This window comes from Dermacentor silvarum, chromosome 1, assembly GCF_013339745.2.
Source record: "Dermacentor silvarum isolate Dsil-2018 chromosome 1, BIME_Dsil_1.4, whole genome shotgun sequence".
NCBI lineage: Eukaryota > Metazoa > Arthropoda > Arachnida > Ixodida > Ixodidae > Dermacentor > Dermacentor silvarum.
In genome coordinates, this window is record NC_051154.1 from 127,028,932 (window position 1) to 127,042,203 (window position 13,272).

General features: G+C 46.6%; 1 protein-coding gene across 1 annotated transcript in view; it reads left to right on the forward strand.

Annotated features, from left to right (window-relative positions):
• Positions 1-13,272, forward strand: part of LOC119457789 (hemicentin-1-like) — a 125,752-nt gene that overhangs the window by 37,636 nt on the left and 74,844 nt on the right. The gene's annotated exons all lie outside the window — the stretch shown is intronic.

Genomic DNA, 13,272 nt, shown 5'->3' on the forward strand with positions numbered 1-13,272 from the left:
CCCATCATGGATTATGGCAGCTGCTCCTTTTCGATAAGGCAAACAAAACATTGAAAACAGAGGCTAGATCTTGAAAGAAGTAACAATTATAAAATTGAAATGTGAGAAAAAGGGGGAACGCGCTCATACTGACAGTCAACAGAAAGTTCAAACAGGTACACTGTTCACTGCAACACTTAGAATATATGCAGGAAGTCCTAAAAGTATGTTAACAGATGAAAATACAATTTAGATGCTGTCAGCGTCTGTGTGAATTCATTTCAAGAGCGCGCAAAGTGCATTAAAATTTGTTTAACGTATACCATAAGCTATAACAAGCTCACGACTATTTCAGACACACTTCGCAAAAACACAGTGCAGAGCAGTACATGATTTTGTAGCAACAGGATAAAAATGGCTAGACAAAGTAAAAAAAAAAAAAAAAAGAAATCGGGTAGGCGGTATCAGGGACGCAGCCGCGTTTGGGTAGGTGAAAAGTATCGTGCTTGCTGCAGAAGGTGTATGGACACTAGGGTATAGAATTTACGTAAGCCAAGGCCAAAGTTTACATTTATTCACGCATTAGAAAGCGTACATGCGTAAGTTATGTCACAGTTAGTGGGGATCTTGCGGTCTAATTTTGCAGTCATGCTCACTCTCTATTCGTAGTGGGCCCGTTTGATTTATACAAGGTGTTTGGGCACGAGGGTAAAGAAATGACCCCCCTATACTGGTGGTGCTCGAGACTGCCCTGCGCCGCTCGAGCCCGCCGCACTCGTAGATGGTTGGCGCTTCTGCGCTTGCGCTTCCTATGGAAACGGGCACACGGGGGTCAGAGGGGTTGGATATACCTCTTTCTTGTTGCCCGAGTCCCTTCACTCCATTTACGAACGCCACGTGTTGATCACAGGGCGGCCATAGCCTAGCAAGCGTGACATGTCTGCAACAAATTGCGCACTTGTTGGCCTTATAACTGCTGACGAAGACCAGTTTTAGTTTTGAAAAATTATACCTACTGTGGCATAGTGAGCTCTCGTAGACGTAACCATTCCTTCTGGATGGACAAACGTACTGGCGAGCTACGCCGCTTTGAACGCCACGCGCGAGGCTAAATTTAGCTCGGAGTGCGTCATGCGTGGCGCGACTGCGGCGCTATCTGCGCACGCAACACGTGCATAATCGAATAATGGCGTCTTTCCTCTACACAATGATCCCAAATTGAGGTGCGTGGATGGTACGGTTGCAAAGGTACAACAAGTTCATATCTTTAATAGCATGCAATTAATATGTGTAGTATAACATGTTTTCGTTACATGCGGTTTTAGCAAGCGCCCCCTGTGACCTATTTTCAAGAAGCTTCACGAGAAGATAGAATATCGACCTCCACCTGATACGTCAGATTGTACATAAACGGGGATGAGTGCGTACTTAAACCGACTTAACGTTGTTCGGTCGGTATTGCAGTCACGCATACTCCATCAGGCTCAATTTCACCGGCTCATACTGAAGCCAGTGGAACTGACTGAGTTCAATCAAAAGGGACTCGATATGAGAGCCGTCCCGGCTCTCACGCGCATTACCCCTCTTCTACTCCACAAGAATACGCCCAACTGAGTACCATAGCGAAATTGGCCGCCCAACGTCCTCCCTTCCTGGAAGCCTCACAAGGGAGGAGGAATTTTCCCTGAGTAGAATTCGAGCTGGCAAAGCCCTCGAGCCAGCTTTCACCTGCAAGTGGAAGACGCTTCACCAAGGGCAGCCCCACCTCCTCCGTCTGTATGACCATAGCACATGACGCGGATGTGTACCACCTGCGTGCATTGGACAGATACAATACATACCCGGCAGCCCTTGTTCGGATAGTGCCGTTTGCAGAATAACCAGCATGTTGAGTTCAGCATGTGGGCTAAACAGGATTCTCATTACAGAATTTCACTGAAGTTTCTACGCGATGCGCTGTTGGACTCATTTATATAATGTGTGTCTTTTTCTAGAACCCCTTAGGGCAGTCATATCAGGGCAGCAAACATTAACGTATTGATGTATTCGTGGGGTCAACGTCCGAAATCAACCGTGAGGCTTTAAAGGGATTTCCTTGTTCCTCCTGATATTACTCACAACTCTACCCTGCGCCGCTTCAAAGTTCAAACTGAGCTGTTCTGTTGCATGACGCAATTTTCATGGTATTTTCTAAAACAACTTCGTGTGTAGTTACAGCCCCGAATTGAGCGTCAGCCCTGTTGATAAAAATATATGCGGAAACGAAATACTTGCGGAAGTGGAGTGAGTACCCTGACGTTAATAGCGAATCATTCCTTCTGCCTTTCATGACATCAAGATGTTTTTTTTTATTTTTACACTAAACGCTGCAAGAGGGGGAGAGAAAAGTATATCATTAATGCAAAACACGACTATATCCCGTCGCTTGTGTTGGGATCACTGACCAGAGCTGACAAAAAAAAAAAAAAGGATACCTTACGAACGTTTAAATAAACTCAACACAGATATGTGAGTGCGCATGGTTGCATCAGTTCCCACTAGCGAAATATGACACGCATGCAAATGCGGCTTCCTAAATGAGTTCTCCTCTACATTATGGAACGCTAGGCTGATAAGATGGCGGAGTACAAGAGTCGACAGATGGAGTTCGCTGTCTTCCCGTAACAACTTCGGAAGGCCGCACCAATTAAAATGTTCTTAACCTGTTCGGTGGTCGTCTCGCTCACCGAGAGAGGCCCCTTCGTAAGGGGACCAATGCTTGGGCGGATGCGAAATCGAGACGCGATATCCCACTCAGACTGCGACCGTCAACAGCCGCTGAGAATGCCCTACAGCGCTGCTGTCAGGACCATCAGAGGGAGGGGGGCACCACGCTTCTCCGCGCAGCTATCCCAGCCGTGCCTTAATTAAGAGGAGCCGCGTGCGGGATTTCCTGTTGACTCGTAAGCTGGCAATACAATGGCGCGACGCTCTTCGGCCGCCCCGGGGAACCTTCGGTGAAGTAGTGAGCAAACCCCTAAGTCGCTCCTCAGCAAACAATACCGCCCGGCCGCCGGAAACTTTTCAGGCGGCGACGTCGCCACGGCCGGTTCGCTTCGAGCCCATGAGTTCATATCAGCGAGTCTGAGGGCAAACCGTGACGTCAGCGGCACGTCAGTTTTCTGAGCGCACACAAGGCGCGGCGAGCACCGGCGCCTGCCAAGGATGAGCCACCAGCGCTTGCTGCCTCGCGAGCGTTGCTTTTTCTTTTTTTCTTTTGCTTTTTTATACTTGTTTTCTGCCACTATAGAATCCGTACCTAGCACACCCGAGCACAAGGCGTCTCAAGAAGCTCTCGATGGGCTGCCACAACATTGCCCGCGGCACTACTCGGTCAGCGGAGCAGTTTCCACGAATAATTTCTGGTGGTGCCCGACATAGAAGTTAAGTTTTTAAAAATTTTTTTCTGACACTGGAACTGACTTTTAGCCTGAAAGACGGTTTATGATTAATATATTTATTTCGGTGTGTACAGCTGACTTAAAGCTATTTCTGTAACCAAAGTCCTTACATCGAGTAGCAGAATTATTTCCCGCTATGTCATACTATAGTGACTTCGTTCTTAAATTGCTCGCATACTTGCAATTACTCAAACACGGCATCATATTAACCGTGTAAATAGTAATTTTAATTTTTGTGGTGAATACGCCTTCATGGCTAGAGTGTGCTACACCATTCCGACAGAGTAGCAATAGCAGTGACAAGTCTTCGATCTGCATCATACAACTGGAAATCGGGGCTACAGTTGTGTGCGGCAGAACAGTATGTCGGGACCCTATATGCACCTGAAGTTCTTAAGCTAGTGCTGTTCGTAAAAACAGGTACCTGCCACTTGTCGTATTGGACATAATACTAGCGTCGGCGGCTCGTATTAAAGAACTTTCACGAATGAAAACAATAAGGTACCGACTTGGTCGAGTTGGAATTGCGAATCAATGGCAGGTGAATGCGGCGCAGAAGTACAGAGATCACGACAACAAAAACGTTAGACTGCTGTCTTCCAAATACTTTCTATTCGCAAACACAATAAATTATTTAAATTGTGAGGTTTTACATGTCATTACCACGACATAATTATGAGGCATGCCGTACTGGGGGACTCCGGAATAATTCTTACCAAATGCGGTTGTTTTAAAGCGCTTTTAAATCTACGTACACGGCCGTTGCTGCATTTGGCCTCCATCGAGATGCGGCTGCCATGACAGGGATCGAACCCGCAATGCCATAGCCACATAGCTACCATGGCGGGCATGCACACAGATATACATGTGTGCAATTACAGCATGTTATTTCTTTTTTTTTTCTTTTTTTTTAAAGGTCGGGTGCACTTCTGGAAGAGGCGGAAGTTACCTGCATGAGAAATTGCAAAGTTCAGGTGGATAATTAAAGAAATTCATTAATTCACTTTTTTGATTATTCACTTCAAGACACGTGTTCCATTTCCGAAATACAGTAGAAGCCGAGCCGTAGTGAAGTTATGTCTGCTTAGCAGAAGTCGTATAAGACTAGCACCGCTGTCCAGACATCCGGTTTTAAAAGGTGTTATGGTTCGATGGCGTCCAAGCTAACAGTTGCAAAAAGCGTGCGTCAAGAAGTTCGGTACAATCTTAACTGGAGGCTACACTGTATTTTTAGCAGATTTGGGGGGACGGACATCGAAAAAGTAGCGCTTGTCTTAGGATTTCCGTTAAGTAGACATGACGTCACTACTGCATGGCTTCAATTCCGCAGTTAGAAAATGTGCTCTACAGTGAATAATTAGAAAGATTTTTTCGAAAATCAACAGTTTGACGGAAACCTGTCTGGTCGGGAAGAGGCATTAATGCGTAAGCGGTTGAAAGTTGGACGCCGACCATAAAAATGAGAAAATTTATGAAATTTTGGTACTCCACCAGAACAGCGCAAATTTCTGTATTTATTTATTTATTTAATTACTTATTTGTTTGTTAAAATACGTTCCAGGCCCCAACGTATTACATAAAGGAGTGGTATACATCAACAACAAAGGCATACATCGGCAACAATAAAGTTTTAACACAATATGTTGTTTACGACTGTTTTGAAGCTTGCGTTATCCGGAATAGTGGCGATGGAAGCAGGCAGGCGGTTCAGGCCAGTGAAAAAAGAAATAGTTCTCAGTTCAAAAAAGAGACGTTTGCTATATAAGTGTACACGTTTGTAAATAGATATGAGCTGCAAGACAGTGCTCTGTTTGTATTTTCGTTTCCGTGATTGCTTTGTAATTCGATGCTGAAAGCCTGCCATGGACACGAACGAAAAGCTATGCGAATTTAGCCCCGAAGCAGTGGGCTGCACAAACCGAATGCACATATTGGTGGCCACAAGGAATGTTTGCAGTTTCGACAAAAGTGAATTTCACAGACCATTGGTCCAATGGGGTTATTTCTATGGGCGTGCCTTTGATGCATTTGATTTCTCTTAAATTTTGTTCCGTCTTCTGCAGTGGTCGAGAGTGAGGCATACCGGTTTTACTGACGGCGCAACCACGACGGTACGGGTATAAATCTGCTACAAAGTAGGGACAACATTTTGTAACGATAAATTCCACCTTTCATTCTTCTTCATCGAGTAGGCTATGCGGTTGATACGGTCATATCCAATGAAATGATGAAGGGTAAAAAAATTAAAAAATGAAATGGATCGCTACAAAATAATGGGTAACGTACTGTCAAAAGATTTTGCACGAACATGTGATTTGTATGTAATTCGTAATAAGAGGCACTGATGAATTATATTAGTATAACATTAGCGAATGTGACTGGAAAACGACAAGCAATTTTTGGCAACCAAGATCCTTGAAAATTGATCTCCTTTTTGGCTGTCTCGTTTACGTGGACCTAAATATCAATATTTGGATAGTTATTTGAGTATAATAAATGGAGGATATGACCTTATTTTACACAGTGATTTGTCGTAACATTGACGCCTGCTTCTTCAAGTCATCTAGCTGAAGTGGTCAAATTCAGCTTTCGGCCGCCGATAATAAAGAAGAAAAAAAAAAACGCCCTCCTCCGAAGATTCCCTCCGGTCATTAGACTCATTATTGCGACAGCCGATGTAATCTTCACAATGCTATGTGGTGTTGTTGAATATGCTCAATCTTCTGCCGTATTTCTCGCTGCATCACCCCCTGTTCTCCACCCGACGTGTGCAGAATACGCGCACGGTATCGCGATGCACTTCCCTACGGGCTTCGGTGGCCTCTTCAATTACCGCCAGGCGATGCGAAAGCCTCGCTTTTTCCTCCACGCCAACGGCGAGCGAGCTCATTTTCTGTGGCGGCGTCCTGCGCAGAGAGCAAGAACGTTCGGCTCCGGCTTATAGAGTATCTTCTGCGCCCTTCCCTCACGCGGCTGCTGTTTTTTCTCGTTCAGCGACGGCGAATGGCGTCAGTGCCTCCTCCCCCTCCTTTAGCTTTATTATTATTTTTTTTCACTGTTCTGCGCAACTCCGGTTTCCCCTGCGACTTCGAGTTGCGGTTGCCACGAAGCTTCGGGGCCACAGTTCCTGCAATTCATGCACACGGATTGGCGGACAGAACATGCCTATACCCCGTTGCCGGGCGCATAATGGGAGTCGCAGTGTTGAAAGAAAAAGAAATTGCCGAGGTTGAATGCGGTTAAACCAATTTTATTGAGCGATAGCACGGTTTTGCTTGCTTTGGGAAAGGACACAGACGCTGCTCGGCGCCGTCAGCAACTACCGCGTGTACAATTGCACCACAATACAACGCACAGACGCTGCTCGGCGCAGCAGCAGCAGCGAGCGAAATGACCTTCATGCTGCGTCTCGCTTCAATGCGAACTAAGCGTCGAAAGCACAGCGCATACAAAGCTACCAACACTCGGCGCACTTCGTACACATCGCAGATCGCTTTCTAGATATGCGTGCCTACGTGGCGTACGCAGCAGCCGCCGGTATAGTGGCAGGCTAAGTACCAGTTTGAACTTGGCTGAGCTTAAAGGTCAGAATTACGTAACCAGGCGTTTTATGGATTTGACCCGCCATGGTTGCTTAGTGGCTATGGTGTTGGGCTGCTAAGCACAAGGTCGCGGGATCGAATCCCGACCACGGCGGCCGCATTTCGATGGGGGCGAAAACGCCCGCGTACTTAGATTTAGGTGCACGTGAAAGAGCCCCAGGTGGTCGAAATTATTCCGGTGTGCCCCACTACGGCGTGCCTCATAATCAGAGCAAGGTTCTGGCACGTAAAACCCCATAATTAATTTTTTTTCTGGGTTTGTGCCTGGAGTAGTAAAGCTATCGCTCTAAAAAGGTTGCTAAATATGTAGTCGCTTATACATAGTCACTAGACAAAATATCAGCGAAATGGAAAAAATTCAAAAGAGAACTGTTTGATATATGTATAACAGTTTAGGCCGTAGTTCAATAACATGTTTATTAGCAAAAGCCAACCTCCCATCACCTACACAAAGAAATGAAGTATTGAGATTAAAATTTTTCTTTCAGTTAGTTACAGGTTACTTTAAGTAACTGACTTATCACATATACTTCATTTCTCCACAGGATATGCCACAAGGCAGAGGCATGCCTTTACAATAACCCCATTCTCCACCCGGAATAACACATTCGAGTATTCGTTTTTCCCTAGGACTATTACAGAATGGAATAATCTTAGTAACGAAGTTGTTTCACAGTCATCCTTGAACCTTTTGCTGCGCAGCTCCAGCAATGAGTGTCTCAATTCTATTACATGTGCTCCTGCTGTTTATTTCAATCACTGTAGCGATTCTCCACTCGTGATCAGCTTGAATGTAGCGCTGATTTCATTATATGCCCTTATACCTGTTTATTGCAAGCCGTTGTCTTGTCTGGAAGCGTGTATATACCTTACTTGTTTTATATTTATTTGTTTTGCCGATTTGTAAATTTAGCAAATGTATATTCACCCTGCCAAAACACTATGTTAGGGTTGCAGTATTATTAAATAAATAAATAAATAAATAAATAAATAAATAAATAAATAAATAAATAAATAAATAAAAATAGAGACATAGTCAAAATGCGCCGAGGCGATATCGCTTTTTAGAGCGATAGCTCTACTACTCCGCGCCGAGCAGCGTCTGTGTCCTTTCCCAAAGCAAGAAAAACCGTGCTATCGCTCGGTAAACTTGGTTTAACCGCGTTCAACCACGGCAAACTTAAAAAAAGGGCCGACTGAACAAGAAAAAAAACTGTCAACCGTTATAAATCATGGTGAACTAAAATAAAATTGCAAGTCTTAGCGTACGTATTTTGCATTTATACATATTTGTAAGTCACGTGCGCAATAAGCGGAAATTTCACCGCGGTAACAACTCTGTGGGAATGCTCGAGTTTCTCACGTCCCCTGACGTCCGTCTTCCCGCGAGGCGGTTGTATCTCTTGATGTTTGGCTTTTTAGCGTGACACACCCGCGAGGGTGGAAGTCGGAGTCGCAGTCAGTCGTAATTACGATGATACGATTAGAGATACGCGATGATGATGATTTATTGCCATCTCGTATGAAAGGGGTCAGTGACAGATAGTTACCTAGCCTAGCTGAACTAATCAGGTATGCTAAACATGCTCTTCAGTCTAGCATTTTGTCTAAATCTCCTTAATATTTTCGGTATTTATTAAAACAGCTATATCTAGCTTGTATACTTTTGCATGCAACGGATCCCGTAATATCAATCTCTTCCCTGCTTTTTTTTTCACAATACTATCTTGCCTATCTCGGCTGCTGAACTGTTAATGCTTACACCCACTTTAAAACATAGCGCTTCTGGAAGGTGTACGTTGCCTGTGGGTTTCAATGCGGGTCTCGCTGAATACATTCGCATCTGATTAGGAAGTGCGAATTTTAGCTGCAGCAGGCATATGCCTCATCTTCGAAATATTTGCTCGGTTATGTTTTTCTCACCACTGAACGAAGTCAAACAGGCTACGTATTTGTTTGACGACAAGGTCTTCTTTGGCGACTCCAGAACGATTCGGGGTACGTGGAACCCAACCCAGTAGCGCACCCAGGATCTCTGCCATGGGCGGGGTGTTGAAATTGTGTGTCTGTGTGTTGTGTGTGTGTGTGTGTGTGTGTGAGGGGGGGGGGGCAAGCACTTTGCATAATATGCAATTGACTGGCTTTACCCAGAGGAATCCAACAGCAAATAAAATGCCTAATAAGTATAATAATGACACCAACGATGCTGATGATGTGTATTTCTTCCGCGGTTTACTCAAAAGTCTTGAAAGAGCTTGATAGGGCCAAGAAGCCGGTCTGCATCAGCAGATCAGTGCACGGGATCATCCGTTGAAGCCCTTACCAAACGGCCGTAGCCTCCAGGGGGGGGGGGGGGGGGGGGTTAGACCCCCCCCCCTTTCGGTGCGTTACTGGTGGGACCTGGGTATCCGGCTGGCACTTGCTGACCACTTTCGTCAAAATGTGGCGATTTGAGGTCTTCTAGTGCACGTAGGACAACAAAAAAGGCGTCGAAATGAAGCTTGGAACAAACAAGATGCAGCAAGTTAGCGTAGAGCTTGGTATGTACGAAACAGTTATTTTGCGTAATGAGCGCAGAAAGGGCAGACTTACACCCATATGCGCTCGTTCAAACTGCTCGCGCCCAGAATCTGGACCGGAAATGTGGCATTACTCAATGAAAAATATGGGCCGATCCCGAAGGGAACGTAGTCTAAATGACAAAGCAGATGGTACGCTAATGCGGACCAGGAAGACCTTCGTCTTTCTTCGCTGTCAACCGCTGTTGACTCGCGTTTCTTATATGTACAAACTACCATTGAAGATCACTTTACAGAGAAGCTGTATATGGCTACCCTGGCAAATTTTCTGCGTCCGTGCGTGTACACCGTCGCGTCGACAAAGAAACAATTTCGTCTCCAGAGCTAGTGTAATTTTTAGTTTACCCGTAACAGAATTATGTTTTCCCGTATGTTCAAATTACAATCCGATGCTATCATGTCTGCAAGTTGCGTCGAAGTTCTACTTTACAAATTTTGTGACGCACTTTACTTTGAGAAATTGAATTAGTTCAATAACGCACTTGCGTCAGCCGGAGGGTCTACTGGAATGAGGATACATGCTGCACTCCGGAACACCTGCGTGCGCACGTGACGAACGTGTGCACACGATGTATCTGTCCTTGACAGATGCGATAGCTGCGACCGTAATCGACATCAGGCAAGACTGTTAAGAAATTACAGTGGCATTCATTTCGTGTACGCGGGTTACGCGCAAGCATATGGACGCCGCAAACGTGCACCGCCGCGTCGGAGCACCAACGGCAAAGGGCGTGAACGAGGTCGTGGTCGCGACATTGATCTCGACTGTGCGAAGCCTTGTGGTGGGGGCGAGTGTGTAACGTGGGCAACAGCTTCACTGTATACATCCACTTTCACAGGGTGGAATGGGGGCGAATATTTTTTACTTTGCTGCAGGTAAGATGCTCTTATAGCATACGGCCGCAGTTCCTTTTCAGCTTCTGTCGATTAGGGTCTGGGAATAAAAAGTCGGTTGAGCGGCTAGAGGTAGATAGGCCAACTGGCGTAGCGCCTACTCCCCGTAATCCCTCATCATAACGAACTGGCTGAGCTCTGGCCAACATGCATAACCGGCACGGACTTCCGTCACTGGCGCTGATTGCGTGGGCCAACGCGAGCGGTCGCTAAGCGTTCTCGAAGCCTCTCCGGAGCAACGCTTGTGGCAAGCGCAGTGCCGCAGGGAATGAACCGCCACCGCAATAAATAGAAACATGCGGGCAGAGCGAACAAGAAAAAAAAATATTGCGACCATAGCTTACGAAAGGAGTTCGCACGCCTGGAAAACCTAATCTTCAGTATGACATATTGCGTGCGGGGATCGCTGCCGCTGATAAGAAACGGTGGCGAAACAACGCCCCACGTCGGCCGCGTCCACGGGGCAGCTTTTTCACTCGCCGGATACGCATGCGTGCGGGCGTGCGTGCGTATGTGGCGCAGAGGCAGTCGCGCCGTGGGCACGAAGGCAATGCTGGGCATTGCGCCCGCTCCCACCCTCTCCTTGTTTTCTCCCTCTTCTGATAACTAGCGCCTGTGCCACGCTCGGCGAGCGCATTAAACATCGCGGTGCCGAAAGGATGAGCCCGCCAGCTAGCCGCGCCCCACTGCGCACATTTGCTTGGCGTAGCGCGATCTTTCATTCTGATGCGTGCTCGCGGGGTTTCCTAAGCGTTCATTTGCTGCTGTTGGGGGGCCATTATACACGGGCACGCGTTTTCTACCTCGGGGTAGCTGAAAGGCTGCTTCTCTGCAATAACTGGCTATGTGAGGGGAAGCCACTGTTATTGGCAGCATCGTTATTGGCACGAAAGTTGGCAAAGAACCACCGCTCACGACCTTTCACCGTAAGCAAGATAATCTATTAGTGAGACGCGGCCTGAACACTGGATTGTTCGGGCAATATAGTTAGTGATTAGAATGTCACAGCAACTGCGCGCTTTGATCAGCGTTATGTCAGAATGTGCAGGTAAAATTTCGTAAAGCGTCGGAGACTTGAAAATGTACCACAAAATAATCAATCATTTATTTTTCGTGCCCCAGGAACAACCGATATAAGGTCTGAGTGCTGGCGCAAACATACGCTAGAAATGCATACACACGCAGCATACACGCTGCACTCCGCGTTCGCTCTTTCATCCTTCGCTGTGCTCGTTCGCTGTGTTACGTCGAGGGACGCCGACGCCCAACGCAGGAATGAGCAGCCTAAGATCTGCGCTCTAAAGAAATTCACCGACAATTGCGATACTCCCTAATGCGAAATCTGAGCGCAGCTCTATACGTGTTTTCATTTCACGATATATTTCATTTCAAGATATTTAATTTCACGATGTTTTCATTTCACGATATATTGGCTGACGCGGACGATCTTCCTCGTGCGGCACTTTGCAAACGAAGCGAAGTGTGGCGCGACTGCCTTGCTAATCTGGAGATCGCGAGAGGAAGCGCGTGGGTGACGCGTGGGCACGATTCACAGCAGCCGCCGCAGACATACCTCCGCTCATGCAGCGCTTTGTTTCAGTATAGTGATTTCGGTGGCTATCATCGGTGAACGGACGACGCGCGCTTCTCTGGCGCTATCTCGTAGCCATCGACGCCGCAGAGCCCGTCTTGTGCGGCACTACTGCTTTTCTCACGATTTCGTCATACCCTCCTCCTCAGCTTTCCTCCTCCAGCTCTCTTCGCTATCGCCGTCTTTAATCCCCCGCTGCACTCTACGTTCGCTGTTTCATCCTTCGCTGTGCTCGTTCGCCTGTTACGCTGAGGGACGCCGATGCCGACGCTCGCTGCCGGAACGGGCGCCTAAGATCTGCGCTCTAACACAGGAGAACAAAGAAAACGAATTGCGGGCACCGATATTATGGGACTGTAGAAAATAATACGTGCGAGGTGCAGAAAAAAGGTCTAACCACTAACAACCTTCAGTGATTGTCATGGACGGATACCGAATTTCTAGCAAGTACAACCACACGCAGCGTGTCTGCGAGCATTAAAATCCTTCTAGGCTGTTGAAACACTCGACAAACACAACTTCACAGCACCAGACGAAATTGTAACAATCTTGCCAGCACAGAGGGCATTAAAGTTGTGTTCCACAGTAGTGCATGTCTAACTGAATTTTGTTTTCAAACTGCGTAGTACGCTCTTAGATTACCTACCAGAGGCCATTGTCAACAAGAAAGCACCTGTCATCCTCGAGTATCAGATTTGCCCTGCCGGCAAATTGCCTTCAGCAGCGTATTCTATCACTTAGTAGCGACAACTTCATCGGCGGAGACCAGCACGATGATGTTTGTAATACTACTACACTCCCCCCCCCCTCCTGCTTCCATTCCTCAATTGTAGAATTTCCTTCTTACGTTAACAGCTGCGACGCCTGTTAAAGTTTTGGGAGTTGACTTACGCTTACTTTTGGGGAAAATACAGAAGTTCGCGTCTCAGGTACAATTGCAGACGCGTGTGCTGTAGACTGCAGCGCTCGTTTTTACAACGGTGGGCACCATAGGCTTGCTTATCTTACCGTGGCCTATGAAATTGTGCCGGCAAATGTGTACCAATGCAGTGTAGGAGACCATAATCTTACGAACGTTTTTAGCTTCGTCAGTACGCTTTCTCGTAAGATTTTCCTTGAGCCAATATTTGTTGGTGTGTTGGCGTTATGAGTTTCGCCCAGATCATGCAGTTATGCGCGAATGCTAT